Source organism: Salvia splendens, chromosome 10 (genome assembly GCF_004379255.2).
Source record: "Salvia splendens isolate huo1 chromosome 10, SspV2, whole genome shotgun sequence".
NCBI lineage: Eukaryota > Viridiplantae > Streptophyta > Magnoliopsida > Lamiales > Lamiaceae > Salvia > Salvia splendens.
The window spans coordinates 29,647,320-29,667,071 of NC_056041.1; positions in this window are offsets into that span (position 1 = coordinate 29,647,320).

Here is a 19,752-nt window from a genome sequence, read left to right on the forward strand (position 1 = left end):
CTCGCAATACGCATCAAAATCTGGGGACCATTTGAAAACCCTCATGGGATGACGATCAATAAACCACACCGGAGTGCCTTTCGGTCCACTAAGCAATCAGGCATAATCCGCCATATCCTCAAATTGAACAAGTATATGCTTAGCATTAATATATTTCCATGTAAAACCTCGAGTGAATTTGATATTATCTAAGGCATTTTGTATTTGGTATGAAGTGGGAATAGAGTGGGAGAACTTACCCACAATGGCGTGCCCAAGGCTCGTGGCTAGTATTAGGACTTCCGCTCCGGAGAAGTAAATTGCCGGGATGCCATTAGAAGTGGTCGCAAAGCTAATATTTGGAATGTTCTCCGGCTCAAACACTTTCGGCCCTTCGGGGTTCAGCGACACCCGAACCATATCCGCCATGTTCTTGGGTGCGCTTGTGTGCCACACGCCATCCTCATTTCCTTCGGGTCGGAGGTTACTCAATGGGGCCTTGTGCGGTGCCACCCAAGCGTTGCCTACTGGCTCAGAACCAGCCAAAGCTTGGCGCCCACGGTGCTCGAGCACGTCGGGCATCGATGTGTCATCATCAGCCGGCCTCCCGTCCGCATCCGAGGCCTTGTTATCGATTGTCGTGGAAGCCTTGTTGGGTTGCCGTGACTCGATGTGGTGGAGCATCCGGCTTTGGAGGTTGGCTCGGATGCGGCCGACCACTTTCAAAGCCATCTCGGATTTTGCTGGTCCGACCTCGTTCAAGGGGCGGAAAATCTTCCAACGATGGGCCATTTGCTACCGAGGGAGGTTCGGGGGAAGGTCTGGAAGCCCATAGGAGGGAGAGGTTCGTTCCGACATTTCCGGCTAGGTCCGCCGGCCAATTGTCTCCGAGAAGGGGCTGTGCCACCATGGAGTTAACATCTCCGGCGTGTCAAGAGTGACAAGATGCAAGATGGAGTCTTTTTTTGGCTGCACATAGGCTGTAACGGCTATGTGCTCACGTGATGTCTCGGCTTGGCAAGCCACCAAACAACTTTCGGAAAGTGATTTCGTTATTGTATCCTTTTCGGGAAATTTGACTTTCACATCCACCAAGGACACTTGTACCTCGGTGACGGCCTTCAATTTCATGCCCTTGGCCGTCGGTTTGGGAGAGGTATTATCAATGGACCGGAAAACCATGAGCTGGTCCGGGATGGTCTTCGCTTCCTTGGTGCTTGTCGCAGGGTCCGGCGGAGATTCCGCCATGGCCGAGCCGAGAGAACCTTCACCGAGCAAGGGGCAAGGTTCGGGGGAGTGGAAATCCAGGGTGGCGACGAGATTAGAGCCGTGTGGTTAAATGTTCGGCGATTGGGGAGGGAAGGGGTGGTGTGGTGGCCCGTGGTGAGAACCGTGGGGGGTCGTGGGGGAGAGGTGGTGGGATGCGGCAGGAGTTAGGGTGAGGGGATTGTTAGAGAGAAGGAAGAGCGTCTCTCTCTAAAAATTTCAACTTTTACTTGGTCAAAAATGGAGATTGACTTGGTGAGGCCAGCCTTCCATATATTATCCAAGCCCCGGATGATAGGTCTCCGATTACGGATGGTCTCCCATGTCGTGGCAAGGGAGAAGTCCCCGAGTCGAGAGAGGCTCCATCTTGGGATGTCCGGTTCTCCGGATACAATTGGAGTGCCGAGAATTTATTGTTAGGGTTTTGTATACTAGAAATCACCTTTCGAGTGATTGGATACTGTAAAACTCTAATGGTTATTTTCCAATAAATGCAACAGATTATTTTTATCATAATGTTGATATGTTTTACATTTAATGGTTGTTTATTGCATATTTAAATGTATGAGCAAACGTAACAAAGTCTAAGTCTTTGTTTTAGTAGACCGGTTGTGGGCGTCGTCCAATTTAAGGTAACACGGTCAGTTCTAAACAAAGAAAAATAAGAATTTCACAACCTAGATAGGCCTAAACTACCTATCGCGAAAGGTTGCAATGTCAGTCCGATTATTTCTAAACCTTATTGAAATAAGATGACGTTGGTGTGGTATAGCACTGAATGGATCTAATAGCAAGACGAGTCTTTTTGCTATCTACTGAAAGACGAGGTCTTGAGAATTAATTTCTTAATCAATGTACGTTAGCATTGAGCATACGATATTGAGTATCCACTACTTTGACTTACCAAAGGTGCGGGTTTTTCGTAACCCAACGATCCAGGTATATTGGGTAGTGGTGATCATTATCTAGAGGTGCTAGGATTGCTATTATGTTGAAACGTGCGCGAGGAGAGTCTCGTTTGATAACATCCACAAGAGGAGCTCACCATTGATCAAATACGAACTCTATTCAAGCTAATGGAGAAAAGACTTCTAGAGAGAGACGCTCCCCCTTCTCTCTAGCAATTCCCCCACCTTGATCCTTTCCGCCGTCCACCCTCTCACACCCACGACCCGCCGCGACTCCCTCACGCCGACCACCACACCTCACCCCCCACAACCCGCCGAGACCATTTCCACGTCGGTCGTGTCACCATCCCTCCTCAACTCCACCGTCTCCCCACCTTGGTTCGGCGCTGCGGTCACACCCTCGGCTGGCCATGCCGGACCCCCCCACGAACCCACCCCCGGCCCCACCAGACCCCGAGGAGGCTAGGTCCATCCCGGACCAACTTATGATTTTCCACTCATGCGATGACCCAACACCAAAGGTCTCGGCCAAAGATTTGAAAATGCAAAGCAAGAAGAATAGGATGATGGCTAGGAAGAGCACGCCGGCACCTCTCACAAAAGGTCATGGCCGGAAAAGGTTCGTACCTTCCCCACTCCCGGAGGACAAACAACTTAGGAAGAAGCTCGACTTTGGAAAAGAGGAGAACTCCGAGCCCGAGTCATCCGTCCCGAGCCCCGACCTTGATAGCCTTAAATCCAAGGTAAATCTTTTCCCGGCTTGTTCCATTGATAGCAAGGAAGCACTTGGCCTAGGAGCCCTTCCTAAAGCCCCCACATCCGAGGAGGGGGTCCAAATGGAAGTGGTGGCTCACGGAGATGCACCGGCGGCGGAGGTGGCGCCACCCTTCGACCATGGACCCGTCATGAGCGAGATGACCGTTGGAGGGGATGATGTCGGACCCCTAAACGTATCCCAAGAGGATTTGACCGTAGCATGTGTGCCAAAAAGTACATTGGGGAGTGAGATAGTCAACTTGCCCGAATTGGGCATGGGAACAAATCACCTTTCGGAAAGTGCTTTTGCCCCTTACCAAAACCGGAAGTCACATGTGGAGCCATGCTCACCCCTACCAATGCAGCAAATGAATCCAAAAAAGAGTGATATCCTCCAAATCATTCACCTGGCCGCGGCGGAGATGCTTGATGCGGCGCAGCCCCTCCTCGCCGAACCCCCACCGGCCACGGACTACACGGCGAAGGTCGCCCTTCTCCCAGACCGGAGAGACAAAGATATTGAACAATGCACGCCTCTCATTGAGCATGGCCCTTCCCTTGAAGATTTCCCACCTCTCGAAAAGGGAAGGACCCGGAAAATCCGAGCATCATTCGAAGCCGGCTCGGCGTTAGTGAGTACGGGATGGCCGAGGACCAATGCAATCCGCAACACCCCTCGAGACTCGTCCGCGCCTTCGGCCTCGGACACGCATGCGATGGACCCGACGCCGACCGAGATGGACATAGAAATGTCACGGCCTCCTTACGCACCCAGGGTCGAGAGGGACTCGTGTGATGATCCGCGAACCGACCCAAACGGTGTAGCTAAATCAAAAGATAAGCCGACACACAACCTTTTAGGAGGCAATACCGAGCCGGGCGTGGGGAACCCCACCAAGCCAAAATCCATGGCCGACATGGTGCGGGGACCATCGGTGGTTGAAGGCCCACAAGTCTTTGTCCCGGAGAACATCCAAAATATCGGCTTTGCTTCCACGGCAAACGGAGTGCCATCCATTTACTTCTCCGGGTCAGAAATCCAAAGGTTGGCCTCGTCCCTCGGCCATGCTATTGTAGGTAAGTTCTCGCACTCAATCCCGGCTTCCTATCAAATCCAAAAGGCTCTAGACAACATTAAGTTTTGCCGTGGCTATACTTGGAAATATATTAACGCCAAACATATTCTTGTTCAATTTGAGGACATGACGGACTATGCTCGGCTCCTAAGTGGACCCAAAGGGACACCGGTATGGTTCATTGATCGGCATCCGATGAGAGTTTTCAAATGGTCTCCGGAATTTGACGCCTATTGTGAATCTCCGATTGCGGCTATATGGTGCAACCTAATTGGACTCCCGATCCACCTATTTGATCAATCGGCCCTCTATGCCATTGGGAAACTCCTTGGTAACCCGATCCAAGTAGATAGAGCGACGGCCAACAAATCAAGACTCTCCTTTGCGCGGCTATGCATTGAGATCGACATTACAAAGCCGCCACCCGACGAGATCATCCTCGACATTTGTGGGCGTCCTTTGGTGCAGCAAGTAAAGTGGGATAAGATCCCGTCCTACTGTGGAGAATGCAAACATGTCGGTCACAAGAGTGAAGTTTGTTACGCTTCTGGGAAGGCGGATCGACCTCCAAAACGAAATTACAACTTAGCAACACCAAAACAACCACAACACGGAGGAATAGGAGCTAAGAAGAACAATACTGATCCGAGGCACACCGATAATAACATGGAATGGAAACAACAAGGGAAACACAAGGGAAAGGAAGGAAACATCCGGATGAACCCGAGAGCCAATATGTACTCGGGGGCGGAGTGGTCGGGGCCGGACTTTTTGGGTGATATGCAAGGTGCCGGGAGTAAGGACATGATCATCATCCATGAGGAGCATACCACCACTTCACCTAAGGGGGTGCTCGCTAAATTCCCCTCTTCTGGAAATGGGCGCGGGGGTACGCCAAGAGGAGCGGATATGGCGCGGCGAGAAGTGAACCCGACTTCGGGGGGCCATGTGCAACCGAAAGGCTTCTTTAAACCCTTCGACCTAAAGAAAACCGAGGCACAAGGGCCATCAAGTCACTTGAGTACTAACCGATATTTCACCCTCATGGCTCAAGAGAACTTCGTGGAAAATGATATGGAAGACGAGGAAAATTGGGATGATACAATCTCCCATAATGAAATCGATGAGGGCGCCAATCCCGCCTCTTTGGAGGCCGCGGCATCTCATGGGGAGAAGGACCTTCAAATCATTGAATTCCAAGGAGGGGGGACAGCCCCGCCGGGTACGAACTCCTCTTGTTAATCATGTCGTTAAATTTTCTATTTTGGAACGTTAGGGGAATCGCGAATGCGTCAACCCAAAACGTCCTAAAAAGACTAATTAAATCTCATAATATTTGTTTTCTTGCAATAATGGAGCCGCTTACCTCTCCTAATCCGGACAAATTCTCGAAAGTGTTGGGGCTGTCCTACATGGGGGCGAACACCAATGGGAAAATTTGGATTTTTGTGGAGGAAGGGATGGATTTTGATGTGACGGATGACACGGACCAGCTGCTACATGGGAGGCTCACTTGTCCCCGGATCTCAACCCCTATTATGATCTCGGCCGTGTATGCTAAATGCACGAGAGGAGAGCGGCATGCCCTTTGGGAAAAGATGAGAGATATTGCCCAAGTTTCGGAGGGAACACCGTGGTTCATTGGAGGGGACTTCAACACAATCCTTTCCACTCGAGATAGGACGGGAAGCGACACAAACCGTCAGGCCGAAATGGTGGATTTCGCAGAGGCCATTGAGGATTGCAGACTAATGGACCCAGGGTATGATGGGGCTGAATTCACCTGGGCAAAGAACGGCCTCATGGAAAGGCTGGATAGGGTGTTGATTAGTGAGATGACGCCCCAATTGTTTGATGCAATAAGAGTCACTAACCTACCCCGTATTGCTTCGGACCACGGGCCTCTCCTCGTCAGATGCAGGCTACCTAATGCCCACGGGGGTGGTAGAGCCTTCCGGTTCCAAAACATGTGGGTCCGGCATGAGGGTTTTGGTGAGTTGGTGCAAGAAGATTGGATGGCTCCCACGGAGGCTGTGGGCCTCCTCAATTTGAAGATCAAGCTGGCTAGGATCAAACAAACGCTTAAAAGATGGAACAAGGAGGTTTTTGGGAATATACACGCCAGCCTCAAAACTTGTGAAGAGAACATTGCGCTGGCTCAATCGGAGTTTGAAGGTGACCCCTCGGCCCGGAATAGAACAGAGGTCAACAAACAAATTGCTGAGTACATCCTTCTCCTTAAGATGGAGGAAGATTTTTGGCGTCAGAAGGCGGCCCTCCGTTGGTTGGAAGAAGGGGATAAAAACACTAGATTTTACCAAAGTTGGGTGAAGCAGAAGAGGATTCGGCTACGTATCCACAAGATTAACGCTAATGGGCGTGAGCTTACGGATGACACGGCCATCAAAGAATCGGCGGTTGAGTTCTTTCAAAACCTCCTAGCCCCAAGCTACCCGGAGCTTGTGGATCCGGACCTCAGCCTCTTACATCCACTCCCTCCCTCGGAGCAGTTGGCGGGCCTCCCCACACCCCCGGATGCGGATGAGGTGAAACGAGCTGTCTTCGATATCTCGGCCAATAGCGCGCCCGGCCCGGATGGCTTCTCGGCATTGTTCTTCCAAGCTTGTTGGGGCATTGTGGGGCCAGACGTGGTGGAAGCGGTTAGGCAATTTTTTGGTGGGGCTTTCCTCCCCCGCAGCTTCACGGCCACGAGTATCGTACTCATCCCCAAGAAGCCTTTACCCGAGACTTGGGGAGACTATAGGCCCATTAGCTTGTGTAACGTGATCAACAAGGTGATTACTAAAGTCCTCACGAGGCGCCTTGCCCCATTCCTTCCAAGTGTTGTTGCACCGAATCAAAGCGGGTTTGTCAAAGGGAGGCTCCTCAATGACAATGTACTTCTTGCACAGGAGATGTTCCATGAGCTCCATAGAAGTACACCAGCCCCTAATGTTGCTATCAAGATTGACATGGCTAAGGCCTATGATAGGGTTCAATGGCCGTTCCTCCTAAAAGTCCTCAAGCAAATGGGCTTCCCCGAACCTTGGGTGGAGCTCATAGAAAGGTGCATCGGGACATGCTGGTTCTCGATCCTTATCAACGGGGCCCCGATGGGCTTTTTCAAATCCACTCGTGGCCTTAGACAAGGGGACCCCATTTCCCCCGCCCTCTTCGTCCTCGCTGCGGACTACCTCTCGAGATCACTCGATAAACTTATCCTCGGAGACAAAGAGATGACATACAAAGCAACCCGAGGCAGCATGGAGATCAGCCACCTCGCCTATGCGGACGACATCATCATCTTCACGCAAGCGGCCGTAAACCCCCTCCGGAGGCTACGTGCATGTCTTGAGCATTATACCGAGGTGTCCGGACAACAAATCAACCTCGGCAAGAGCAATTTCTACATCTCCGAGGCGCATGAAGGCTGGTCAAACATAATTCAAAGTGAAGGAGGTTTTTCACGAGGTACGTTCCCCTTCCTTTACCTTGGTATCCCTATTTACCGGGGGGTGAAGCGCACGGATATGTTCATGTTTCTTCGAGAGAAAATCTCGGCTAGGATATCTGGATGGGCTCACCGACACCTTTCCTTTGGGGGGAGACTAACCTTGATAAAAAGCACACTTGAGGCGATTCCCTTACATATCTTTCAAGCGATCGAGCCAACCGGCGGAGCCCTCAAGCAATTAGATCAACAAGTGGCTCGCTTCTTTTGGGGGTCGAGTAATGAGAAGAAAAGGACGCACTGGATTGGATGGGATCAGGTTTGCCTACCCACGGCCGAAGGGGGCTTGGGCATTCGGAAGATCAAGGAGGTCTTACGTGCCTTTAATATTAAACTATGGTGGAGATTCCGGGAACAAAACTCCCTTTGGGCTACGTACATGATGACTAAATATTGCCTTAAGGCGTCCCCACTCACAGCTAGAGCCTCGGGGAGGTGTAGCCCTACTTGGAAGAGGCTTTTGAAGGCTCGGGCACAGGCGCAACCGTACATTCGTTGGGTGGTGCGAGAAGGTAAGATATCTTTTTGGGATGACCTATGGCTAGGAGAGGTTCCTTTGAGGGAACTTTGTCTTGATGATAGGGGAGGCCCTCTTGTCCATGTTGCTGATTACATTATCAATGGAGCTTGGAATGAAGCCAAGTTGCGGATTCTACAAGCGCAAGCCGGTCTTACACAACACATCGTCCGGAAGATCCTTGACACGCCAATCATCCCGGAGGGGCCGGATGTGCCGAGATGGAGGCTTTCACACAATGGGGAGTTCTCACTAGCATCAACTTGGGAGACCATCCGAACTCAAAGACCTATCATCCAAGGCCTTGATGACTTATGGAAAGCAGGCCTCACGTCTTCTATTGCTATCTTCATTTGGAGACTCCTATCCAACCGAATTCCGGTGGATACGAAGCTACAGTGGAGGAGAATGGAGATGGCATCTAAGTGCCAATGCTGCCCTCATAGACCGGGCATCGAATCACTGCAGCATCTCTTCATCCAAGGGGCTGGCGCCCGAGGTGTGTGGAGGGAGTTTGACTCCTGGTTCGAGGGATCTTCACCACCTCTCCGGATCAATGACACCATCCCAGAGAGGCTCGAAGTTTGGGCACGGAGAGTCCAACAACCCGGTAAGAAACACCTCAGCCGGGCGATGCCGTACCTTATTCTTTGGTTCATTTGGGCTGAGCGAAACAGGAGTCGTCATCAATCGGTGCAATTTAAGCCTTTCAATGTGGTATGGCAAGTGCAAATGTTCCTTAGAAATAGCATGGCCAATGGATCCTACAAACCGAAGCATTGGAAAGGAGTCCGCCTCAAGATCAACGTCCCGAGTCAGGCCGAGCCACGAAGGACCAGGCCCCTCGCGATGGTGGTCAAATGGAACCCGCCGGATGAACCGTGGATCAAACTCAACACTGACGGAGCATACATGGAGGCACCGGATAAAGCCGGGGGGGAGGTCTTGTTCGTGACCACGAGGGCAACATGCTTGCAGCCTTTACCTCCCCACTCGAGGCCCACTCAGCCCTCGAAGCGGAGCTTCTGGCCATCCAATTCGGGTTGACGCTCGCCGCAGAATTCAGAAGGCCTATTTGGGTTGAGTCGGATGCACAACAAGCGGTTAAGCTCCTAAATGGCACGCACTGGGGACCGGCCCATATTAGTCGGGTGATGGCACGACTAGCAATCCTCAAGCGCCAACAAGACACCCGTATCACCTTCATCCACCGGGAAGGGAATAGAGCAGGAGATCTCCTCGCCAAAATGGGATTAGAAAGAAATGACTACTGGCGTATGAATGCCCTCACGGCACCAAGGCACCTCACAGCGATGATTAGGATGGATGCAATGGGTATCCCGAACATTCGGGTCCATAATGAAGAGGAAGAATAGGCTCGAGTTTTGGTGGAAAGGGATATAGTCTTTCTTTTGTTGAATTGTAGTTTACCTTTTGAAAGGGAGTATGATGTGGTCCGGGCTTGTGGAACCGGACCGCATACTACTCCTAATTTTCGTTTAGGCACACCACTTTCGGGTGTGGCCACGTTTTGTATTCAACCACTTTTGAAATATAGGGATGAGGGACCCACGAACCCTCCACCGTGAAGGTGTTTGATTAAAAAAAAAAAAAAAAAAAAAAAAAAAAAAAATCCACAAGAGGAGCTCGAAACGAGGTTTTATTATTCGGAACCTAGCTAGTTGGAGTTTGATTACTCTATGAATAATAAATAAGAGTTTCTTGCTAAGTCCACTCTTGGAATTCGAAATATGTTAATTAATTAAGTCTATGGCAGACATTAATTAATTAATGGATGTTTCCATCTTAAGCGCGGGAAATAAATCAAATACAATTAAAGGAAACCCGGAATACTTGTAATTTCGGATTTGGAAGGCAGTGCAATATTACTTCTGTAGTGGCTGCTCGTAATATTCCAATATAAGCTTATATTAAATTGTGGGTTCAATTTGATTAGTAAAAAGCTAATTGGGTGAGGCATGTTCCAGATTCTTCCTTAGATCCCTGACTGGGCCCAATATGTGACTTATATAAATAGGAGAATAAAGGAGACAGAAAACACAACAATTATTTTACAAAATTTTCGTCCCCCCTCTTGAGAGAGTTTCCGAAAATTGTGCTCCCTCCGTGAGCTGAGTTCTGTCTTCCATTATTCGAGTCCTAGTACGTTGGTGAGATTTGCCCACACAAATATCAGCGTATAGTCCGGGACACCAGTCAGAAGATCCGAGGTCTTGTATTGAAGATCTTCACATGGAGACGGAGCAAGCAATCATCGAGACACCGGGCCGAACCCTAGGCGGAAGGTCCGAGCTGGCCGAGAGCGGGCGCGCCACCGTGCGTGCCGCTGGCCAAGAGCTCACGACACCCGACGGCTCAGAGGGTTGAGCCGGGCGCCGAGACGCTGGCCGAGAGGCGCGCGCCAGCCTGCGAGCGCCTGGCCGAGAATCGTCGGCACCCGACGAGCCGAGACGCCGAGACAGGCGTCGAGCAGCTGGCCGAGAGGCGCGTGCCGTCGTGTGCGCGCCTGGCCGAGAAGCTGCGACAGCCGACGAGCCAGTCGGCTAAGACGCTGGCGCGCCACCTGCGCGCTGGTGGTCGAGACGCTTCGTGCGTCGTGGTCCGACGAAGAACTTGTCAGATTTTCGTCGTTCATCGTTCGTGCGAACCTCGTACGATGAGATAACGATGAGAGATTATTTTAATGATTATTTAATTATTTTATTAAAAGATATCATTAAAATATTATTATTTAATGGAAATAAAATCTTTTTGGAAGATTTACCTAGATTTTAGGAATAATTTTATTATTATCTATATCTATGGAAATAAATAATATTATTTTATTCCTAGATGATATAGATGAGAATAATTTAATAGTTTCCTAATATTTATCTAGATTTAAGGAATATTTTTATTATTTTCTATATCTATGGAAATAAATAATAATATTTTGATTCCTAGATGATATGGATAAGAATAATTTAATAGTTTCCTAATATTTATGTATCTAAGATCCTAAAAAGGATAGATATGTATGAATACATTAAATAATGAAATATCTCTTCCTAATCTTGAACATGGAATTAATTTGAATTTAATTTTTCATGTCTTATTAAGAATTAAATAATTTGTTTATTTATCTCGGCTTCTGGACAAACTCATCCTTGGAAACAAAAAGATGAGGTTCTGCACTGCTAGGTACTCAATGGAAGTGTCCCACCTTGCATATGCAGATGATATAATGATATTTACACAAGCAAGAAAGGCTTCCATTCGAAAACTTAAAGAATGTCTCAAACATTACATGGAAGTCTCTGGTCAATTGATAAATGAGGGCAAGAGTTGCTTCTACATTGACAAGAAGTATGACAGATGGGCAACAGGTGTAACTTCGGCTGGAGGCTTTCAACAGGGTACACTGCCATGTACATATTTGGGGGTCCCTATCTTTCGGGGACGAAACAAAACAAACCTATACCTATTCATCAGGGATAAAATTTCAGAGAAGATCAACAGCTGGTGTCACAGACAACTATCCTTTGGGGGAAGGTTAACTTTAATAAAGAGCATTCTCGGGGCAATACCAATACATATATTTCAGGTCCTTGAACCCACAAAAGGAGCTCTGAAAATGGTGGAACAGGTCATGGCCAGGTTCTTTTGGGGATCTTGCAACACTTCCTCCAAAACTCATTGGATAAAGTGGATGGATGTATGCAGGCCAACTGCAGAGGGAGGACTAGGACTGAGGAGGATGAGAGACACAGTTGAGGCTTTTAGCTATAAACTTTGGTGGAGATTTTGAGAGAAGAACTCTCTATGGGCAGAATATATGCATCTGAAATACTGGTCGAGATCAGCTTCCTTTTCCATCTATCGATCAGGTCGGTTCAGTCCAACTTGGAGAAGGATGTACAAAGCTGGATTGAAATGTCAAAAGAAAATCAGCTGGCTGTTGGGAACAGGGAGAATAAATTTCTGGGAAGATATATGGGTGAAAGATCAACCACTTGTGAACTTCTGCACGAAGGAGGGTACCCCAGAGTTTACATGGGTAAGGGACCTTTGGACAGAGAGAGGATGGGATGAAGGAACGATTAGTGGATTGATGCAGGAATGGGGATTGCCGGGGGAGGTGTTGAAGGATATCATAAATGTACCGAGAGATCCTAATGAGAAGGACATAGCAAGATGGAATCTGACTCCGCATGGCAACTTCACAGTGGCATCAGCATGGGAGGAAGTGCGGCATAGAGGAGAAGAAATGGAAATATACAAGATCATCTGGGACAAAGGAATTAATCCTACAATCTCGGTTTTTCTATGGAGACTTCTGGCCAATCGGATCCCAGTGGATGAAAAGGTTCAATGGAGAGGTGTTGCCTTGGCGTCAATGTGTCGATGCTGTGGAACACCGGACACAGAATCAAGGCTGCACTTATTTGTGAATGGGAATGCAGCAAGGGAAATTTGGAGCCACTTTGCAAGATGGTTTCCACAAGTACCAGCTTTTGATGGACCGGGACACAATCTAGAAGTAAGACTAAGGTGGTGGGAAAAAAATATGGGCGAAAGGAACAAGCAGCACATATGTTACCTCATCCCCTGTCTGATTTTTTGGTACATATGGACTGAGAGGAATGGATGTGTACATAGGAGTTTGGCCTTCAAGGTTGGAAATGTATGTCGGCGAGTCACAGCACATATTTGGAACCTGGAGCTAGCAGGACACCTTGGCCCGGAGCAGTGGAGTGGGTGTGTGCCAAGAGTGGATTTTATGGAGGAGAATCCACGAAGACACAAAATCAAAAGGGTAGAGAGAGTGCAATGGAGACCGCCGGACTATCCATGGATGAAACTGAACACAGATGGTGGTGTGGAAGGATCCACGAACAAGGCTGGAGGGGGAGGTCTGCTACGCAACTCACATGGTAATATAGTGGAAGCTTTCTGCTCCCCTTTGAAGGCCGAGTTAGGTTGGGAGGCAGAGGTGATGGCACTTTTGGAAGGAATTGTGATGGCAAAAGGATATACCCGACATATCTGGATTGAAACAGATGCTGAAAGCTTGAGAGCATACATGGAAAAAGGATTCTTAGGCCCGGCAAAAACGAGACACATAATGGCAAGAATCAGGGTTGCACTTAGAGACACCACGTGGAAGATTTCTCACATACGAAGAGAGGGGAATAAGGCAGCAGATTATTTGGCCTCGATGGGGAAGAATAGCTCTACACAAAACAGGTTTACGGCAAGATCGGTCCCGGCTAGAGTGAAAGCTCTAGTGCATCTTGACCAAATTGGTATGTCCAATTTTAGCTTTTGTTAGAGGATAGCTTGTGGTTTTGTGTTATGATTTCCTTGAGTTTGGAAAGGATAATTAGAAATATGTAAGACATTTCCTTTATTTTTGGCAACCTACTTTTGGGATTGCTAGATTGTAACCTGATTTTGATCATGATATATATGGGACGAGGGACCTACTCAATCCCTCCACCGCGAAGGTGTTTGATTAAAAAAAAATAAAAAAAAAATTAATAATAATTTGTTTATTTTAGACATACCTTATAGTAGACATGAATAAGAATTATATTCTAGAACAATATTTTCCTAATGGAAGATACCAATTAATAAAAGATTTAATTATCCAGTAGATTAAATACCAACAGAATTTAATTAAGCCTTAAACTGCCTCAAGGCTAAGGATAATTAAAGTAAAACCATAACCCAAAATATCTAAGCTATAATTACGAACTCAACGTTTGTATATGGTCTCCATCAATTGGTCTGCAATTTATGAAGCCTTTTTCTAAAATTATCGCCACCTGCTCTGTGGGGACAATAATCCTAAGAAAATAGCAAGTTCATGAGGGCGGACTTCTCAAATATAAATAGTATGAACAAGAATGTAGTTTCCAATATTATCGCCACCTGCTCTGTGGGGACAATAATCCTAAGAAACTGCGAGATTCAGAAGTTCACACAGGATTTATGAGATAGCTTGATCTTGTTAGCAGCACACAAGCATTGTTATGGGAGTGTGTTGTAGAAATGAGACTCTGTAATGCTAAATTCGGTGGTCTTGCTTAGGGCAACATTATGCGGCCATGCCACTCTGTGGTCTCTGGACTATTCGTCGGTGTTGTGACCAGTAAAATTGTAAGATTTTAATGCGTATTGACTTCCTCTAGAGGGTACAAAATTTTAATTTTACAGTTGTAAGATTTTGAAAAGTTTTATGGTTATTCTAATCAAACTTCTTACATAAGTTTATGACAATAGTAAAATACTTTGTTTTGCAGTGCAAATCAAATCGTCAATATGTCATTCAATCCTCTTTCCGCAATTCTCAAAGAAAATAAACTTGAGGGCCAAAATTACATAGAATGGAAACAAAATTTGGACATCGTTCTCACAGCAGATGAGTACATCTTTGTGCTCACCACCCCGCGACCTCCAGTGCCGGCGGCTACCACTGCGGCAGGAGTCAGAGATACACACAGACGGTGGCATAAGGCGAATGAGATGGCTAAGTGCTACATGTTGGCTTCTATGTCTTCAGTACTCAAGCATCAGCATTCAGCCATGGAAACAGCCGCCGAGATTATGCAGAATCTCAAAAATCTGTTTGGTACTCAGAATCGAACGCCGAAGTCTCAAGCCTTTCGGAGTATTATGTCGAAGACAATGAAGGAAGGCTCGTCTGTGAGGGACCACGTCCTCGAGATGATTGGCCACCTCAACCAAATTGAGGTCTTGGGAGGGACAATCGATCCCGAGTCCCAGGTAACGATAATCCTTCAAAGTCTTCCCCCTAGCTTCCAACAGTTCAAGCTCAACTTCGAGATGAACAAAAGGAATTACACCTTGGCAGAGCTGTTGACTGAACTCCAGTCGGCAGAGGACCTTATGGTCCAGGCTAAGGCGGCCATGATGATTTCGGCGCCTAGTTCCTCTGGCTTAAAGCCTAGCAAAGGAAAAATGCAAGCACCAAACTCAGGACCGGCCAGGATAGCTAAGGGAAAGAAGAAGAAGAGGGCTAACAAGAAGCCCACGGGGAAGTGTTTCAAGTGTGGAGAAAAGGGGCATTGGAAGCCAGACTGTCCTAAACGGGGCAAGGCTACAGGTATGCACCAGGCTCTAGTTGTCGAGTCTTGTTTGACTTCGACATCAATTTGCACTTGGGTTATTGACACAGGAGCCACTGATCATATTTGTTTTGATCCTGACTTATTGCAGGTGACAAGACGGCTACATGATCGTGAGATCGAAGTCCAGCTAGGCGACGCTACCAAAGTGGCGGCCGTTGCAGTGGGAGACATTTATTTGCGTTTTAGTAGTGATAGATTTTTGATTTTGAAGAATGTTTTGTTGATACCTTCTTTTAGAAGAAATTTAATTTCAGTTTCTAAATTGGTTTATGATGGATATTCGATTTCTTTTAATGACAACTGCGTTATTAAGAAAGATGGTTCTTATATCTGTCGTGGTATCATGGAAAACAATCTGTACACAATCACTTCTACACAGTTTAATAATCGCAAATTAGAACTCAATACAACATCGAAAATTTCAAAGAAACGAAAAGAACCTTCAAATTCAATGTACAAAACGTACTTGTGGGACCTTAGACTTGGTCATGCCAATGAAAGGAGGATCCATTCTCTTGTTCAACAAGATCTTATCAAAGGTCTAGAGGAGGAACCTTTTCATAAGTGTGAGTCATGCTTAGAAGGCAAGATGACCAAGAGGCCTTTTAAGGCTAAGGGCAATAGGTCCAAGGAAGTACTTGAGCTCGTTCATTCCGATGTATGTGGACCAATGTCAACTGAGGCAAGAGGTGGTTTTCGATACTTCATCACATTTATTGGTGACTTCTCGAAAATTGGATATGTTTACTTGATGCGTCACAAGTCAGAGTCTTTTGACAAGTTTAAAGACTTTAAGACTCTTGTGGAGAAGTATCATGGGAAGAATATCAAATGCCTACGTTCTGATCGTGGAGGCAAATACCTCAGTCCCGAATTTTTGGACTACTTATCGGAAGTGGGAATTCAATCCCAACTGTCTGCGCCGGGCACGCCCCAGCAGAACGGCGTGGTTGAAAGAAGGAACAAGACCTTATTAAACATGGTTCGATCGATGATGAGTTATGCACGTCTGCCTATTTCGTTTTGGGGACATGCCTTGCTTTCCCCAAGTCACATTTTAAACAATTTACCATCAAAATCCGTACCTAAAACTCCATATGAGTTGTGGACTGGGCGTAAGCCCAATCTAGCACATCTCAAGGTTTGGGGTTGCCCGGCTCATGTATTGGAAAAGGATCCAACTAAGCTAGGATCTAGGACGGAGGTATGTTTGTTTATAGGATACCCCAAAGGAACTAAAGGTTATGAATTCTTTAGTCTCCGAGATAAGAAAGTCATTGTGAGCACTCACGCGACATTCTTAGAGGAAGACTATGTAATGAATCATAAACCCAGCAGTGAAGTGGCTCTTGATGAGCTAACTTCTATCACAAGTTCCATTAACCAAGAACAAGTACCAAGTGTACAAACAATTCCTGAAACTTCAACTTCTACTCAAAATATTGTAGTACCGCGCCGCAGTGGGAGGGTCTCACATGAGCCCGACAGATACATTGGTTTGGGAGAATCTATGGATCACTCCTCGGACAACAATGTATTAGATCCCTGGAACTTTGCGGAGGCGCAGGCAGATATCGATCATTGCGAATGGGTAAAAGCAATGGATTTGGAACTACAATCTATGATAGACAAAGACGTCTACGATTTGTCCGTCCTACCCGAAGGTTGTACTGCCATTGGGAGCAAGTGGATATATAAACGTAAATGTGGACCCGATGGACGAGTTAAAGTCTTCAAAGCAAGACTAGTGGCCAAGGGGTATACCCAAAAGGAAGGCATCGATTATGATGAGACTTTCTCCCCAGTGGCCATGCTCAAATCGATCCGGATACTCTTGTCTATTGCAGCTTATATGGATTGGGATGTATGGCAGATGGACGTTAAGACTGCATTTCTAAACGGCAGTCTTGAGGAGACCATCTACATGGAACAACCCGAAGGATATGCCATAAAGGGCAAAGAACACATGGTTTGGAAGCTTAAGAAGGCGATTTATGGCCTCAAGCAAGCATCCAGATCGTGGAACCAATGTTTCGATCAAACTATTTGCAAGTTTGGATTCGAAAAGTGCCCAAGTGAAAGCTGCGTGTATAAGAAAGTTGATAAGGGGAATGTGGTGTTCTTAGTTTTATATGTAGATGACATTCTTCTAATTGGAAACAATAAAAAGATGTTGTCATCAGTTCGAACATGGTTATCAAACCAGTTCGAGATGAAGGATATGGGAGACGCAGGACACATCCTCGGGATCAAGGTTCTTTGGAATCGAGATAAGAAGTTGTTGTGCTTATCTCAAGAATCTTACATCGAAACAGTACTTAGTCGTTTTAGCATGCAAGATGCCAAGAAAGGTTTCTTACCTTTTAGACATGGCATCCATTTATCTCAAGAGATGTGCCCTAAAACGCCGTCTGAGATACAAGCAATGAGAAGGATTCCATATGCTTCGGCAGTTGGAAGTCTCATGTATGCTATGCTTTGTACTAGACCAGATATTTGCTTTGCTGTTGGCATGGTTGCAAGATATCAGTCGAATCCGGGCCAAGGACATTGGACTGCCGTAAAGAACATACTCAAGTACCTTAAACAGACTAAGGACTATGCTCTAGTTTACAATGCAGCCGAGCTCTGTCCTTTGGGATATACTGACTCAGACTTTCAAGCTGATCAGGACTCGAGAAAATCTACTTCAGGATATGTGTTCACCTTAGGAGGTGGAGCCGTAATTTGGAAGAGTGTGAAGCAGAAATGCATCACGGACTCGACCATGGAAGCCGAGTATGTGGCCGCTTCGGAGGCTGCAAAAGAGGCTGTATGGCTCAAGAACTTCCTTATGGATTTAGGTGTGGTTTCGAATCTGCCCAAGAGCATCACCATTTATTGTGACAATTCTGGTGCTGTGGCAAACTCGAAAGAACCAAGAGCTCACAAAGCGAGCAAACACATAGAGCGGAAGTATCATATCATTAGAGATATAGTGCAGAGAGGAGACATAAAAGTGGTCAAGATTGCGTCAGAGAACAACCTGGCAGATCCTTTTACAAAGGCTTTGGCGGTAAAACCGTTCGATTGCCACGTTGAAAGGATGGGAGTTCGACTCATTCAAGACCTCAACTCGCTTTCAGTATAAGTGGGAGAAATTTAGACGTGTGCACTACTATTTTGTATACTCGAAAACTGTTTTGAGTATAAGTGGGAGATTGTTAGGGTTTTGTATACTAGAAATCACCTTTCGAGTGATTGGATACTGTAAAACTCTAATGGTTATTTTCCAATAAATGCAACAGATTATTTTTGTCATAATGTTGTTATATTTTACATTTAATGGTTGTTTATTGCATATTTAAATGTATGAGCAAACGTAACAAAGTCTAAGTCTTTGTTTTGGTAGACCGGTTGTGGGCGTCGTCCAATTTAAGGTAACACGGTCAGTTCTAAACAAAGAAAAATAAGAATTTCACAACCTAGATAGGCCTAGACTACCTATCGCGAAAGGTTGCAATGTCAGTCCGATTATTTCTAAACCTTATTGAAATAAGATGACGTTGGTGTGGTATAGCACTGAATGGATCTAACAACAAGACGAGTCTTTTTGCTATCTACTGAAAGACGAGGTCTTGAGAATTAATTACTTAATCAATGTACGTTAGCATTGAGCATACGATATTGAGTATCCACTACTTTGACTTACCAAAGGTGCGGGTTTTTCGTAACCCAACGATCCAGGTATATTGGGTAGTGGTGATCATTATCTAGAGGTGCTAGGATTGCTATTATGTTGAAACGTGCGCGAGGAGAGTCTCATTTGATAACATCCACAAGAGGAGCTCGAAACGAGGTTTTATTATTCGGAACCTAGCTAGTTGGAGTTTGATTACTCTATGAATAATAAATAAGAGTTTCTTGCTAAGTCCACTCTTGGAAATCGAAATATGTTAATTAATTAAGTCTATAGCAGACATTAATTAATTAATGGATGTTTCCATCTTAAGCGCGGGAAATAAATCAAATACAATTAAAGGAAACCCGGAATACTTGTAATTTTGGATTTGGAAGGCAGTGCAATATTACTTCTGTAGTGGCTGCTCGTAATATTCCAATATAAGCTTATATTAAATTGTGGGTTCAATTTGATTAGTAAAAAGCTAATTGGGTGAGGCCTGTTCCAGATTCTTCCTTAGATCCCTGATTGGGCCCAATATGTGACTTATATAAATAGGAGAATAAAGGAGACAAAAAACACAATAATTATTTTACAAAATTTTCGTCCCCCCCCTTTTGAGAGAGTTTTCGAAAATTGTGCTCCCTCCGTGAGCTGAGTTCTGTCTTCCATTATTCGAGTCCTAGTACGTTGGTGAGATTTGCCCACACAAATATCAACGTATAGTCCGGGACACCAGTCAGAAGATCCGAGGTCTTGTATTGAAGATCTTCACGTGGAGACGGAGCAAGCAATCATCGATTCTTGATTGAATCAACGAGGTAAATTGGCTAATTCCGTAGTAAGCATGTTTTAGGAATTTTATGTGCTAAAGCATGTTTTAATTCAAGTTATGAGCATGATACATGTGATAATTACGCGAAT